The sequence below is a fragment of the Canis lupus genome, chromosome 3 (genome assembly GCF_048164855.1).
Source record: "Canis lupus baileyi chromosome 3, mCanLup2.hap1, whole genome shotgun sequence".
Lineage (NCBI taxonomy): Eukaryota > Metazoa > Chordata > Mammalia > Carnivora > Canidae > Canis > Canis lupus.
The window spans coordinates 71,736,994-71,752,085 of record NC_132840.1 but is presented as its reverse complement, the minus strand read 5'-3'; the positions used below and the strand labels follow the sequence as shown (position 1 = coordinate 71,752,085).

Here is a 15,092-nt window from a genome sequence, read left to right as displayed (position 1 = left end):
GAGCTCCTCTGATACGCATCCCCAGGGAAGAAAAAGAGGTTTGCTGTTCCAGTGCGTTGAGGTTCCAGAATCAGTGAGCCTGGGTTTTAAGGCTCGTCTCGTCTCTACCACTTCCTGGCTCTGCAGCTGGGGTGAGTTACCTAACTTGTTAGGTGTTTTCTCACCTGTTGGCTGAGGATGGGAACGGTTCCTGGGCCACAGCCGCTGTGGGGAGGTTTGCATGACACCAACAGGGGACAAATGGTAACCGTCTTATTCTGCACTGTGAGGCGATGCTCATCTCCAGTAGCCCTTGGCCTCTGTGAAGTTCTCTCCTACGTGGAGACAAGACCTGTTCTTTCTTCTCTTTCTCTCTTTTATTTGTTTGTCTTAAACAGCTTCCTTGTTACACCGGCCTCCTTCATCTTCTCTTTCTGTTGCGGCATCACCATTTTTTTGAGAGCCATCAATTATTCATTCACTTCTTCCTTCACTCATTCATTCATTCAATACCTGTTTATTGGGGTTTGTCTGCTGAGACTGAAATTGTGCTAAATGCCGTGGCCAGAAGGAAGAATAAGACTCTCCGCACCCCCCAGAGGATTTATCGTTAAGTGAGACAACAAACAACTGCATAAAATAAACAGCTCAAATGTTTTGTTTGGCAAATGTACTGAGTAGTGGAGGCATAAAAGGAGCAGGGATCTGTTTCATCTGCTCAGCTACCTCCCAGATGCACCTTCTCACTTGCCTTTATCCCCCTCTTGAGAGAACTTCCAAATTCTTTCTTTTCTATTCTTGTTGCTATGGGTTCAAAGATTGTAAGGAAATTCAATCTCAGGTGGGGATTCACAAGGGCTGCTAGTGGATCCTAGGGGGCTGGGCTGAGAGGGGTCCAGGGCTGCATCTCATCAGGGGCGAGGCTGGATGAGACCACCTATCTGAAGAGGATTTGAAAGCTGTGATCGTTATAGGAATCTGACCTTTTGCCTCTGGAGCATCCTCACAGCTTGGACCAGACAGGCGTCCCCAGCCCACGCAGGCCTCCCCGGCTACTCCCTTTCTCTGACTCCCTCTCAGGAACCCCCCAGCTCAGCCCACGCACCGTGGGTCTCAGTGGTCTCCCTCTTCCCAGAATGATGCCCATCGCATGACTCCATGCCTCGGGTCCGCTGTGATGTCCTCACCTTGGATAGTGTAGCCCTTGTGCAGGAAGTACCCCCTTTTATGTCTTCACGGTTTCCCCTCATCCATCCTCAACCCTCAGACGAGTACTGGTCTGTGCTCAGGGTAGGTGCCGACCGATGGATAGACAGGTATTCCAGGTGTTTATGAAGGGCTCCGGGAAGATTTTGGGGTTAGAAATGCCGTTTCTGTGTTGCCTCTAGATAAGGTGCATGCCCCAAACTCTGCAAAGTGGCTGTGATGTTAAGTAACTTGCCCACTCTCCATATCTCTGCTGCTTTTACTCTGTTCTCTGCAGTGATAACACCTTTCTCCCTCCCTCCATGCAACAACCTAAGGTGAAATTTCCAAGTGGGCCTGGGAGCCCTCCCAGCCTGGCTGGAGCCACAAGGATTGGAGTGGAATTAAGCTGTGAATGTGCTCTGTGCTAAAACTGCCTTCACAATGATGATAGCTCAGAAAGGAGTTTCTCTGGGGGGAGGGATGTTTGGGGACCACTGGCAGCGACGCAGGAACTCCATGGAGAAGCCAATGGCAGAGCATTTGAAAGCCAGGATTGTTCTACAAATCTGACCTTCTACAGTCTGCACACAGGAGAACTGGAAGCTTTCCCGGGACAGGGAAACGATCAGCCCAGGAGGAGCTGTTCCGGGTAAGAAGGTCTGAGAATACCTAGGCCCTGGGAAAGGTGGAAGGGGAGGCTCAGCTATTAAAATCTGGAAATAGGGTGCTCGGAACAGTGATAGAGCAAATCCAAAATTTTAAAGGTCAGCATTCAGGAAACATTCAATAAACAGGGTCCAGAGAGGCATAAAGGAAGTGCTGTTGAAAAGTCATTCATGCAGCCTTCTTCGCGCACTCCTTCAGTTGCATGTCCTGAACAGCTATTACTTGCCAAGAATGGTGACTCCAGGACACGAAGAGAAGTCGTAGAGGTGATAGGATCCACCCAGGACTTGGAAGCCTAGGACACAAGGCAGAGAGAATCAGTGGTGAGCTTGGGGAGATCCGCTTGAGGCCGAGATGCAGTGCCGTGGACACCTGGTTAGAGGATTTAGTCTTTATACAGTGGGAACTGGGGGGCCCCCGGAGCATTTAAGCTAGGAAGGGACCTGTGGGTTTAGACAGGCCATGGTGACCACAGCAGGGAGGATGGTCGCAGGAGAACCAGCTGAAGGCAAGAAAGTCAATGGGGAGACAAGAGTAGTTCCAAGGGCTTTGGGCATGAGGCTTGATTTGGAGGGAATATAGAAAGCCATCCTTCACAAGGAATCATGGGTACTGAAGAAACCACTCACTTTGGGGATGGCATAGAAACAAGATAAACTAGGAAAGAAGATTGTGACCCCAAATACCAGGTTCGAGGAGGAGCAAATTCACTCACTTCCTGTGAAAATTCACTTTCAAGTGGTCCTGGTACAGGCTCTGGGGTCAGAGAGACACGTCATTTGACATTCACCTGTTGTGCAAATATAACTTAACCTTTCTGAGACTCAGTTTCTTTATCTTTAAAATGGGCTTAAATTGTACTGCCCTCCCTATGGAGGGTTTGAGGATGAACTGAAGTAATATCTATGCAACCGCTAGCCTAGAAAGAAGCAAGTTCTCAGTGTTACCCATTCTGTTTATTATCAAGGATTAACCAACAACAATAACATTTATTGTGATGGAAGTTCCCTTTTCTTCAGAAGATGAAGGAAGAACTAGAGGATGGTGGGGAGCTGTGGCTTGGCCTGCCGAGCTATTGTAAAACAGTATTAAAATCAGGAGCTGAGGGGGTCCCTGGATGACTCAGCAGTTAAGCATCTGCCTTTGGCCCAGGGCTTAGTCCTGGAGTCCCAGGATCGAGTCCCACATCAGGCTCCCTGTATGGAGCCTGCTTCTCCCTCTGCCTATGTCTCTGCCTCTCTCTCTCTCTGTGTCTCTCATGAATAAATAAATAAAATCTTAAAAATAAATAAATAAAAAATCAAATAAAATTAGGAGCTGAGCATGGCTGAATGTAGAAGCAAGTCCTGAAGAATTAAGATATGACTGCGATGTCTGAATCATATGCCTTTGCCTTGTGTCACTCGTTTTCCTTTCCATTATCTCCGAGGGGAGATTGCTGTGTCTCTAGGCATTGCAAGAGGGGAACCACAGAGCAGGAGAGGAGAAGCTTCAGGAGAACAAGACTGTTGCCCTGATACTGGCTTTGCACCTTAGTGAAAACACAAAGCCCTTTCATTAGGAGTCCTGAGTCAACTAGGCTCACTCTCAGCCATGCCACCTTTCCCATACATACTCTCTGTCTTTATTGAGAGGTGGAGGGATATTCTCTTAAACTATAGACAGCCCTTCTGAGGCTGCCTTCTAAAGAGGAGCCAGATGTGGGTGAGCTTCTGAGCATCTGGCCTTGAATCTTGCTTTTTTTCCTTCACCACTTAGCTGCTCCTCCAAGAATTCTTGAGGACAAGATGGAAGAACCCAGGGCTCCAGTTTTAACCACTGCAGGGCTGTGAGCTCACTTGGGCCATCATGGTCTCCTATGTCTCTACTGTCAGGTAACCAGGACTCTACCTTGTTTTTCCTTTCACTCTTTCTTGTCTTTGTCTTCCTGTCATCATTCCCTCTTTACTGAGAGTGTACTATGTGTTAGGAACACTGCCGAGTACTGTATAGACAACATTTTATTTAATCCTTATGGGTCTCTGTGAGGGACGTGGTCTTATTAATTCCATTTTATATCTGAAGAAACCAATGAATAGAGAGACTAAGTACACTGTCCAAGGTCATTTAGCTAAAAATTGGCAGAGTCAAGATTCAGACTCAGGTCTGTTTAATGCCAAACCATATATGCTTAACCTCAAGATCAGCAGTTCTCAAAGTGTGGTTCATGGATGCCTGAGGTTCCCTGGATCCTTTATAGGACCAAAACCATGCTCATGATGTTATTTGCCTTTTTCACTACGTTGACACCTGCCCTGATGGCTCAAAATCAGTGGTGGGTAAAAGATCTGGCTCCTTAGCCCAGACCAAGGCAGAAGCATCAAGCTTCTACTTCTAGACATTGTATATTTTCTTGGAACACACATGCAGGGAAAAAAAGCCATTTTACTTAAGAATGTCCTGACAAAGCAGTAAAAAAATATTAATTGTATTAAATCTTGACCCTTGAGCACATGTCTATTTTATATTTGTGTAATAAAATGGAAAGTATGCCAAAATAATTTATGTGAAATAATAATGTTTATCTTGAAGAAAAGCACATGTGTGATTATTTGAGCTGCAAGTTGAATTAGTCACTTTTTCCCCCAAAACATCATTTTACTTGAAAGAATGACTGACAGAAAAATTATAACTATCCAGACTTAGGTATGTGAAAAAACAAATACCTGGATTCTTGCAAATGAACAGAGTGGGTCTATTGCTTCAAGGAAAACACCTGACAGTATTTGCTGCTGCTGCTGAGCTTCAAGCTTCCAAGAATATTAGAATTTGGGGAAATTTGCATTTGTACTCTATCAGTCATGGTCTAGACAGGAGACAGAAACTACCTCGCAAGGGAAGGTTAAATATAAAGAATTACAATCTATTTATAAGAATAAAAGACAACCCTGAAGAATATCCTAAGACTCAAGTATGATACCCAAGGAAGGAAGACACTTAAGAAGAGGATCCCTCCTCACACCTGGGATTCTGACCTCATTGGAGATGATGTAGTTGCAGGATGTATCTGCAACTGGATGATGAAGTTGCCCAGGGCAGGAGCCTGCCCACAGTCAGTGCGCCAAAACTGGCAGGCAGCGAATGGTGAGCTGGGATCAGTGAACAGGAAACTTGCACTTGGGGTCTAGATGCACCAAGGCTGACTGGAAGGAAGCTGCTTGGAGAGTGACAACAAAATTTGCCTGGAAGCCGTCTATAGGGGATATTGAACACCTTGGAAAGGCAGCTATGGCGCCTATAGAACCCACCCAGAAGCCCCTCTCCGTGGTTCTTGGGGGCTGCCTGCAGGAAGGTGTTGCACTGGTGGTCAGAACTCCATGGATAGCCACTCTTTGGGGGGTCAGGGGAAGCTGCTAATGGGGAGGCACCAGACCTGGGTGTGACACCACTCAGTGTCACTGAAGCTGCTGGCTACCATGTGCCAGAAGGACAAACTGAGATCACTGGAACCAGGAAAAAATGTTCTTCCCTCACCCAGCATCTTCCCAGTGCTGTCTACTGACAAAAATTCACCTCATGCCAGCTGTCTAGGAAGAAGTGTGCTGCCATCATGGCAGGAATGGACTTGGGCTGGGTGGCAATCACTGGAAAGCTGGTACAGTCTATCCCTTTGCCTGCTCAGCTTCTGCACACAGCTGAACTTCCAGCAACATTGAAACAACTCTCAAGACCCGGGATCGAGTCCCATGTTGGGCTTCCTGCATGGAGCCTGCTTCTTGCTTCTCCCTCTGCCTGTGTCTCTGCCTCTCTCTGTGTCTCATGAAAGAAAGAAAGAAAGAAAGAAAGAAAGAAAGAAAGAAAGAAAGAAAGAAAGAAAGAAAGAAAAAGAAAGAAAGAAACAACTCTCTTTCCACAGATAGAGCTGATCTCTGAACATAGGAAGATCTCGCCCTTTCCCCAAATCAGGAGATGCAAGGTCCCGAGAATCTCTGTATCCATTGCTGGCTATGTGAACTTCTCAAATTTAGCCACAGCACCACTATATAATTCCTGGAGACTAAATTGTAAAGTTAATCTCCTGCAGCTTATTTATAAAACTATAATGAGGACTCATCCACAGTGGCCTGGCACCTGTCCATAGGTGGCTGCTTTTTGTACCCCAGAGAATGAATAGCCTTGACTGATGTGATACTTCCTTATGGGAAGCTTTCAGAGGGCAGCTTTCTGGTGAGTTCCATAGACTCCCCAGATAGCTTACCAGTGTGTTCAAGACCCCTCAAAGGTGGCTTCCCTGCAGACTCTGTCAGCACCCAAGTGGGGGTTTCCCTGTTTGCCAATCTCAGCCCATTGACTGTGGCCCAGCTTTGGACCTGGGGCCATCCAGCAAAGATCTGTACCACCCAGTGGGGCTGCAACCAATGCAGTCTGAACCACAGTGGCACTTTCACTGCAAACTTCCAAATAACCTAAAGACTTTTCAGATGAGATCAAAGGTGGTATTAATGAATGCGACTTTCCAAAATTGTATGATGGAATGTAGTGACATTTGCAAGGTCTACATAACTCAATGAACCAATATTTCCAAGTGATCAATGCATGATGTAGAAGTTCCCTTCCAAGTGCAAGATAGACCAATGGGTTTAACAGAAAATGGAAAGTTTCTGATGCAAAGCTGCAACTAACCTTTAAGAAACTGATGTTTATTGAGTTTTGATGCAATTTCTAAGAATATCAACAATAATCAGGAAAAGCTATCAAAATACTCTTTGCTTTTCCAATTACATATCTGTATAAGGGCCATATTTTCTCCATATCCTCCAGCAAAGCAACATATCACAACAGGGTGTACTCAGAAACAAATAAAAGAATCAGCTGATTTCTAGTATGCCAGACATTAACAAGGCATGTGAAAGTATAAAACAATGCCACCGGCCTTATTTGCTTTGGAAAAAATTTAACAAAAACCCAAATTATTTATATCAATATGTTATGGTTTTACTGGTGTTATTTAAATGAAGTAATAAATTAAAATTTTTCTCTCAGTCTTAATTTCTAGTATAATACATGCCAATACATGTAACCTACATAAACAAAAGCTCTTTGAGGGCTTTAATAACTTTTAAGATTATAAGGAGGACCTAAGGTCAAAAATCTTGTGTGCTATTGCTTTAGACAAAAGTAACTTTCCTTCTAAATGGGAGATCCATGAATTTGGAAGTGAATAATACCAGGTAAGTTTTTGTGGCAAATCATCCATGGGGATACCTCTGTACCAGGGGTTTAAAGATTCATAAACATTTGCATTCCAATGCCTTCTTAAAGCACAGAACAGCCAATTTCCCTCAAATGTTGCCTCTGTTCATGTCACATCTCTGTGCCTCTGCTGAACCCTCACACTTGCAATGGAGAAGCTCCCATTCTGAAGAAACCTGACCCCAGGATGAGTTGTAGATGATCTTGTATGAAAGGGTTTCAATCAAACTGGGGGAGCCATTCTAATGACACTCTATGTGAGCATCAGGTGAGCTGACACTTTGATTCATGGCTCTTGCCTTTTTCACTCTGGGCTTCCTATTGAACAGAGCCTGCTGATGATCTGCACTCCCTTTTGTCTTAAAATGTATTGCTGTCACCTTCCCCCGGTTGAATGCAATATCTATGTACCTTGTTTTATTTCTTCTTGCTGGACTTTGGGGAGGAAGCAAGAGATAGCCTTGGAGCAAGAGGACTGAATGAAAGACCTGGTTACTCAGCACTCAGAGGCAGGTGCTCACTGCCCAAGATGCCAGGAGTTCCCAAGAGGAGTGGAAGAGTCTGAGAACAACTCTCTGAATTGGAGCTAAAGTACAGTAGCAGGCTGTCTCACTTCTGCTAATTACATCCAGGGGTAGGGGTCTGACCTTGGGAGGGGTCTTTGTGACTTTTATAAAACGGGTTTGAAACCCACCCTGTTGAGCAGTGTTGGAGATGTCTGCAGTCTTGCTTTTGTGGCAGGGCAGACATGATATTATTGAAATTTCCTAAGATACTGCAAGCCAGAAAGGTCAGGGGTCTTCCTTACCTCCTCCCAAACCCTTTAAGCACTAGAAGTACCCAGAAGGGGAGGGTAGCCGAGAATCTGCAAGAAGGTCTCACCCAAACTATGAGGAGGGAACAGGTCCCTGCACCCATACATCACCCAAACAACAGATGCCCTCTAGCGAGCCTCTGGTGGGCAATTTCCCTGAGAAATGGCACCTTCTGTCCCAGGCCCCACATTGCCTGTAAGCTCTGCCAGAGGAGGCTTTGGACTGATGAGCTCAGCAGACAGGAGAACAGAAGGGGAAGCCTCCTCAGTCACCTCTGAGATAAAAAGAACGAAATAAGAGAGAGTGAGAAAAGGAGAAGGAGAAAATCAAAGACTAATCCTACAAATTCTCCTTTAATCTTAGAGCTTCCAGACCTAGTTCCCCTTTCATCTAGGACTTCGAAGTTATCTAGTTATTTTATGGGTAGTGAAACCACAGGGCGAAGAGAGGGTGTGTGTGTGTGGGGAGATTGAATTAATGAACAGGTAAGCAGGTTTATTATTTCGTCTGATCCTTCCTTCCTTCCTGCTAATTTCTCTGAGCCAATTTGGGAGGCAGAGCCTATCACGTTAACTCAGAGACAGACTATTGTATCCGTGTTCTTTCTGAAACCATTTATCTGAAGGATATTAAAGATCCAATTTACATAGACATTATGGCATTGTGAGGAGGGTGTATGCACATGTGCACATGGAGGGGGAGGTGGGAGAGAGGGAGGGAGAAAGAGAGAGAAAGGGAGAAATGAGCTAGGGTATCCATCCAAATGGGCATATGTTTGCGTACATGCTTGACCTGCATTGAGCATCATCATCTCCCATGAGGCTCTCAAAGAAGTTTGCAAATACTCCACAAGTTAGTTCAAGAAGTCATCAGGCCTTGACAGAAATCAGGCTCCAGGCAATGGCGGAAATGTTTATTAATTTGTGATTCAACTTTCAGGCTCCTGCATTTCCTTATCAGTGCTACAAGGCCATGATGGAGAAAATGGGACCCTCTTAAGTTTGATGTCTGCCTGGTTGTATTGGCCCAGCCCACATGTGTGCCTGTATGGTGAAGAACAGGGAGGGTAGATGCTGGGAAGGGGAGGTCAGCTTCCAGGCTAACCACTCCAGGGCAGAGCCCTTGGTTCTGCGTGAGGAGCTGAAGGACAGAAGACAACCTGTGTCATCTGGGGGCGGGGGCTGCCTGCCGTTTGATCCATTCATGCAGCATAGGGAAAGATGCCTATCCTGCCTATGACCCCGGTTTGTCATGAGATTGAAATGGGGAGGTGTGCATAACAGCACTCTGGACAGAATGAGCAGAAAGAAGGCTTAACACACCAAGCTCTAACGGTTTGTTGTGAAGATTCTTTAAGCCACAGCCAATGTCCCTTTGCTGACGTTGGGTTCGCCAAAGAGCCTTCTAAGGGATAATGTGGCCTCCTGCGGGAGATGTCCAGCAGCCCATGTCATGGCAGTGCCACTGGTCCTCCAGGAGATGCTGCTTTTGTGAATGAGTGTTGGTGGTCTCCCCTGCTCTTCATTCATTCATTCATTCATTCATTCATTCATTCATTCATTCATTCTTCCATCCATTCAGCTCATGCTCACAGATGATCCAGTGCAATGGTTTAAAGCCTTGGCTCCGCTTTAGCTTCCCTGGGGAGTTAGAACACAAAACGAAGCTCCCAGGCCCCTCCCCAGACTAATTAATTGACAAGTTCCGGGAGCAGCTCCCAGGCACAGATACTTGTATAAAGTATCCTAGGTTCTAATGAGCAGCCAGGGTGAAATCATTGATCTGGCATATGCCCTGCACTGTTTGCCTCCAGAAGATACAAAGATAAATAAGATGTTCCTTGCTCAGTGTCAACCATCGCCCTAGCACCAGACCACCCCCGGGAGAGGTAGGGGGATAATATTCCTGATTTTGCAAAGTCCAGGATCACAATGAGACCCCAGCTTCCTGAGGACACCATGAAATGATCTCCCCATCTAACTCTTGCTCATGAGCCCAGCCTGCTGGCCTTATTCCTTCAAATCATAAGCACGTCCCAAATCTCAGGTACCCCTGAGCTCACCTTGGCTTCCAGTGTGGTCTTTCTCCTGGCCCAGGCATCCCCCAGATCCCTCTGCCTGCAGCACAGATGGTGGTGAGTTTCGTGAAGCTCAGCCTGTTCTCCACCTGGGTTGTGGGCCAGGTCGTTCTAGAATCCATAAGGAGACCAGAATGTCAGGATGCATCTGCCTCATATGTCTTTCCTCCAGGAGCTCCCAGAAGACTAACTCTTGCCTTCCTTTCTGAAGCCGGGGCTCCCTTTGCACCTGCTCCTAAATTTACGATTTGTTTTTGAAATAACGTGGCTCATCTGAAAAGGAGAAAGGCTGCCTACACTCATACCAATGGCTCTACCTCGGATGGTGAGCCCTGCTCACTTTGGGATTTCATGCTTTGGCTAGGGAACACTTTCTCCAGGCAGCAACATTTCAAAGGTCATTTCCCCATACACATCTTCAGCCTCATACCTTACATTAGGCGGGCTTCCCTGCCCACTGTCCTTAGAGGTCCACACCCTGGATGCTTAGCTTGGTGCCTGTCACAAGTCAAGGAGGTGGTACCGGTTTAGGTCAGGCATCTGGCTCAAGGCTGGGATAGAAGTCACGCTTCTCGATCATTTCTCCCCTTCCTCTCGTCAGAGCTGGCTATGGCAATCAGATGGGACTGTGATGTTTTATCATTCAAGTCTGTTAAGAATCTGTTTCTTTCAGCATCGAAACTTTGTTCCTCTCTTCTCGGAGACTTAAAATACTGTCCTTGAACTGAGGTGGGCCCCTCTCGCATTAAACACACTCACAGCTTCAAAGCTATAAGTGTTGCCGCAGAGGGTCCCAGGGGAGTGTCAATAAGAGACGCGTGTTTGCTGTACTACAAAGAGAAGCCTTGCTTCTTGATGGAGTTGATCTGAGGGGCGGGGGTGCTGGAGGGGTTTGTTGTTTGTCTCCAAAGGAGGAGAGGATTAGGGGAGGGGAGGTTTATTCTCCAAGAGGAGTTGCTGGCATCAGCAGCCTCCTTCCCAAGGAGGATCATGGTCTCCTACTAGAGCAGAAGGAAGGAAGGAAGATGCCCAGACCCCTGAGACTGCAAAGCCAGCTGTTTCTGCCCCTGAATAATCATACCACCACCACCATTTTGTAGCGCTTCTTCCACATTCTGCCTCTTGCTGCCCTGAGGGTAGGTGACACCATTATTGCAAGTGTCAGGTAAAGAAATAGAGGTTCCGAGAAGTGGAATTGCATGCCTGAGATTGCCCGGCTGATATTGGACCTGTGTTCTTTCTTTCATTGAAGGGTGGCGAGTAGATTTCAATGCCTGGCTGTTGGGTCATTGGTGCTTAGTAGATGGGCTGGGTCCAGAAGGATTTTGAGATTGCCTCTGGGCTCAGCGGGAAGGAAGTTTGCAGCTGATGTGTAAAGTAAACTTACATTTTATCATCCAAACTGGGGTCCTTTTGAGAGTGAAAGGGACTGTATTAAAATTATGCCTGAACAGCACGTTTAAACCGGGACTGTCCTGCGTCAACCAGATGCACGGTCACCTAGGGGAGTAACCGTGTGTGTGATCCAGGTATTAGGGTGAGGGAGCAGGTGGGTGGGTGGCAGCTGCCAGTCGGCCAGGGACCTGTCAGTGCTGACTAATCCTATGATTTCTGTGAGGATGTCTCTTCTCATTCCCATTCCCAAAGAGCAAGCTCAGCCTCTGACAGCCTGCAAGAAGTTGAGAGGGGTGGTCACAGATCAGAGGTCGTCTAATATGGCCACAAGCTAGACCGTAATGCGCCTTGCCATTCGTGCTCCCAAATGATCCATTGCCTCACCTCCCGGAGGGAGAACCGCCAAGTCATGGATGCAAGAGAAGGGAATGTCCTGAGTTGAATACTTCTCTTTTCTGACTGTGGCCAACCTTACCCACTCCCCAGCCTGGGGACAGCCACGGAATCTCTCAGAACCCACTCTGTACTCATTTGACAGAGATCCATCCGCTGGTGGAATTCATGGCCAAACCCTCCTCACCTCTTGCTTTGACTACTTTAACAGCCTCTCACCTTGTATCTCTGCCTTCCACTGTCACTCCCCCATTTCATCTCTCCCTCTGCTGACAGGGCAGTGTGTCTAAACATTCATATCAAACTGTTCCATGCTCAGGAAATCTTTCTAAAAATCCTCATTGCCTTTCTACCTCAGTTATGGACTCAAGGTCTGAAATCCCTGTGTCGCTGGTCTTCCCTGCAAGGTGATGGGATTTGGAGATGGGGGACTTTGGGAGGTCGTGAGGATGGGGTCCCCATGATGGGATTAGTGCCATGATCAGACTAGAGACACCAGAGGGCTTGTTCTGTCTGTCTTCATGCACACCCTGAGGAAAGGCCACATGAAGACACTGGAGAACGTGGCCACCCGGCAGCCAGGAAGGGAGGCCTCAGAACTTCACTCTGCAGACACCTTGATCTTAGACCTCTGGCCTCTAGAACTGTGGGAAATAAGTTTCTGTACTGTAAGCCCCCCAGTCTGGGTACTATGTTAAGGCAAAAGGCTCATACATACAGCCTCCCACAATCACCTTCTATTAGTTGCCTGTACAGACTGTACTCTGACATTATAGGATTATTCACCATTTTCTCATCACATACATGGCACGTATTTTCATGCCTCTCTATCCTCATACATGCTGTTCTTGCTGCCTGGAATCTATTTCCTCATCTCCTTTAATGTCTGGTCAATGCCTGCTTAGCCTTTAAAGCCCCAGCTCCTATCTAACTTTCTGCATCCCCCTCCTGAAGAATTAATTTCTCCATTCGCTTGGCAGCATGATACCACTGATGGTACGCACACTACCTTAGAGTGCTACCCTCCCACTACCATGGTGCCCGGCACACTAGGTGCTAGAATCATGTTTAAGAAATTAATCAATGCACAAAGGGATGAATGAATAAATGAATGAATAACACCAGACCCTTGGATGGAACTTCGCCGTACTAGAATGTTCAGGACATCAGGGAAATGCACTCTTGGCTTCTCAGGGCTTCCCTCATGAAAAGAACCAGGGAGGAGCAAGATGGTTGAATTAGCCATGAGGCTCAGTAGATCTATGGCTTTGCCTCCTGTCTTCTAAGGACTCACTTTGGGCAGAGGTCAGAGGGTGACAGTGGGGAGCAGTGGGGTTGGGGATGGGCAGTGACCCCTCTAATTGGCTAAGGAAGCTTTGCTGAGAAAGGAAGCAGGGGAACAGCAAGTAGAGAATGAGCCAGGAAACAAGCCCTTCTCTTTACCTTCATGCACCTGGTCCCTACCCTTAGCTTTCTCTTCTGCCCCAAAGCTGTGAGCGACCTTCTTTGCCGCCCCTTGCCAGCATTCACCCCTGTCACTCTCCTTCTTCCATGACGTCGGCCTTGGCCTCTGGAGAGCCACCAGGATCCTGCGCTTCCTGACTTTCCTCCTCACCTCCTCCTTGAGAGGGTCAGGCTCGGTGATCCTCACCTGTTCCACACCAGCAATTTCTCCCACAGGTGATGTTGCAGATGGCAGGGTGTGGGTGGGCTGGGGAGAGAGATGGGGCCTGGACCTGAGCCTGAAACAGAGTTCAAAGGGCATAGGCCCCATGAGCTGCCCCAGCCTCATTCTGAAACCTTGCTTAATCCTCAGACCCTCGCTTTGGGGGGTGGTTAGGAGAGGGGGTGTCCTGGCTGTGCCTCCCCAAGCCCCCAGCCTCATCATTGACCCCTTGCTGCAAAATTGTTTATCCGCATTTCTCCTCTTTGCCCCAGCACATTTTGGCAGCCCAATTAGTGCCTCGCAGATAGTTTCTTGAGTCTGAGCAATCCTCCTACCCAACCTTTCACCTCCTGATTTCACTTTCTTGCCCTTGTAGGGAGATGTTTGACAAGCTCTCTTCCATTTCATCTTCAAGCAGGCTGACATGCTTAGAAGCACTGCTGCTGTCTTCCAAATGAAAAGCGGGTTAATTAAGGCATATTTTCCAGCTTGTTTTTAAAAGGGAAAACAAAAGAGAGAGAACAGGTATCCTAGTTAATGGTTCCTAATTGCTTCTTTCCCGAAAAGTCTTCAGCGTCAAACAGCCTAATTGAGTACTTCCTAATCTGGCATTGAAGAACTGAGCAGGGCTGTGCCTGGCCCCCATCCGAACTCCCACTCCCTTTCAAGACCCAGCTCATATGCCATCTCATCATGGAAGCCTCCCCGCTCCCTGGACTAGGTTAGGTGATTAGAGTGGACGTGGTGCCTTGCAGCCCAGAACCTTCTGAAGGGCTCACTCTGCTGACTGCTGAGAGGGTTGTCAGCAGACAGTTCTGTTAACTCTTCCTCTTTAGGAATGGCCCCCGCTGCAGAAAGCCATCTTGTCCAGAGTCCTGCCCTTTCCACCGGGCGCCCGTCTCCAATGATTGGCCCATGCAAAGGTGTCAAGGCCTGGGTCCTTTGTTTCCATTTGGTCTAAGTCTGAGATGTCATTTGAGCTTTGATTTCCTGAGGAGTTGGTTGTGGCCTTTAATGAGACTGCATCACAGCCCAGCCCCTCCTTTGGGCCAGTCTTGCTTCCTTTCCCTTCCCACAGGTGATGGGCCCGTGACTTCTCCAGGGTATGCTTCCTGCACGCTGGTGGCTGGGCAACTCCCCCTGCGACAGTGACCCTCCTCTGTGTTACTGTGGTGTCCTTTCTGGCCATCATCATCAGTGTGCTGCAGTGTGTTGTCCAAGAGACTTTTTAGGAGGGACATAATACAATGAGGGCATTTATGCTTTTTCATCTAGCAGGGATATGTTGATTCTATTCTTTCCAGACTTAGGCTCTAGTAACTGCCACAAAACTCTACCTACTTCCCCGGTGGCGGACCTCAGACAATGACTGACTGGCACTGGGATAAACGGGCAGCCCTCTTGCCCCAACGTGGGACAAACTCTGGAGTAGAATTTGTACCGCAGAGCTCCCCAGAAGATCAGACTGGAGACTCTTTTCAGTCAAGAGCACATTCCTGCTTAGCTTTTTCCTCCACCTTCTCTTTCCTCAATCCTCCTCTTCTGAGTGTATTTCTCCAATAAAGAACTTGAGTGAAAGTCCTGATCTTAGGTTTGGCTTTTTGGAAAATCTGAACTAAGACATTTGTTATCAAGGCTGGTCCTGAAAAAAGCAAACAAGCAAGGAAACAAACAAAAAACA

The 15,092-nt window shown here is 47.3% G+C and overlaps 1 long non-coding RNA gene across 2 annotated transcripts; it reads right to left on the bottom strand.

Annotated features, from left to right (window-relative positions):
- Positions 1-1,907: 1,907 nt before the first annotated feature.
- On the bottom strand, positions 1,908-15,044 carry LOC140631016 (uncharacterized). Of its 2 annotated transcripts, none has more exons than XR_012028687.1 (3): positions 10,388-15,044; positions 9,943-10,068; positions 1,908-2,128 (listed from the first exon to the last, which is right to left on the bottom strand). It is a non-coding gene; the product is annotated as an uncharacterized lncRNA (long non-coding RNA). The 2 variants fall into 2 exon arrangements; XR_012028688.1 differs by having other exon boundaries at positions 14,753-15,044.
- Positions 15,045-15,092: the final 48 nt, after the last annotated feature.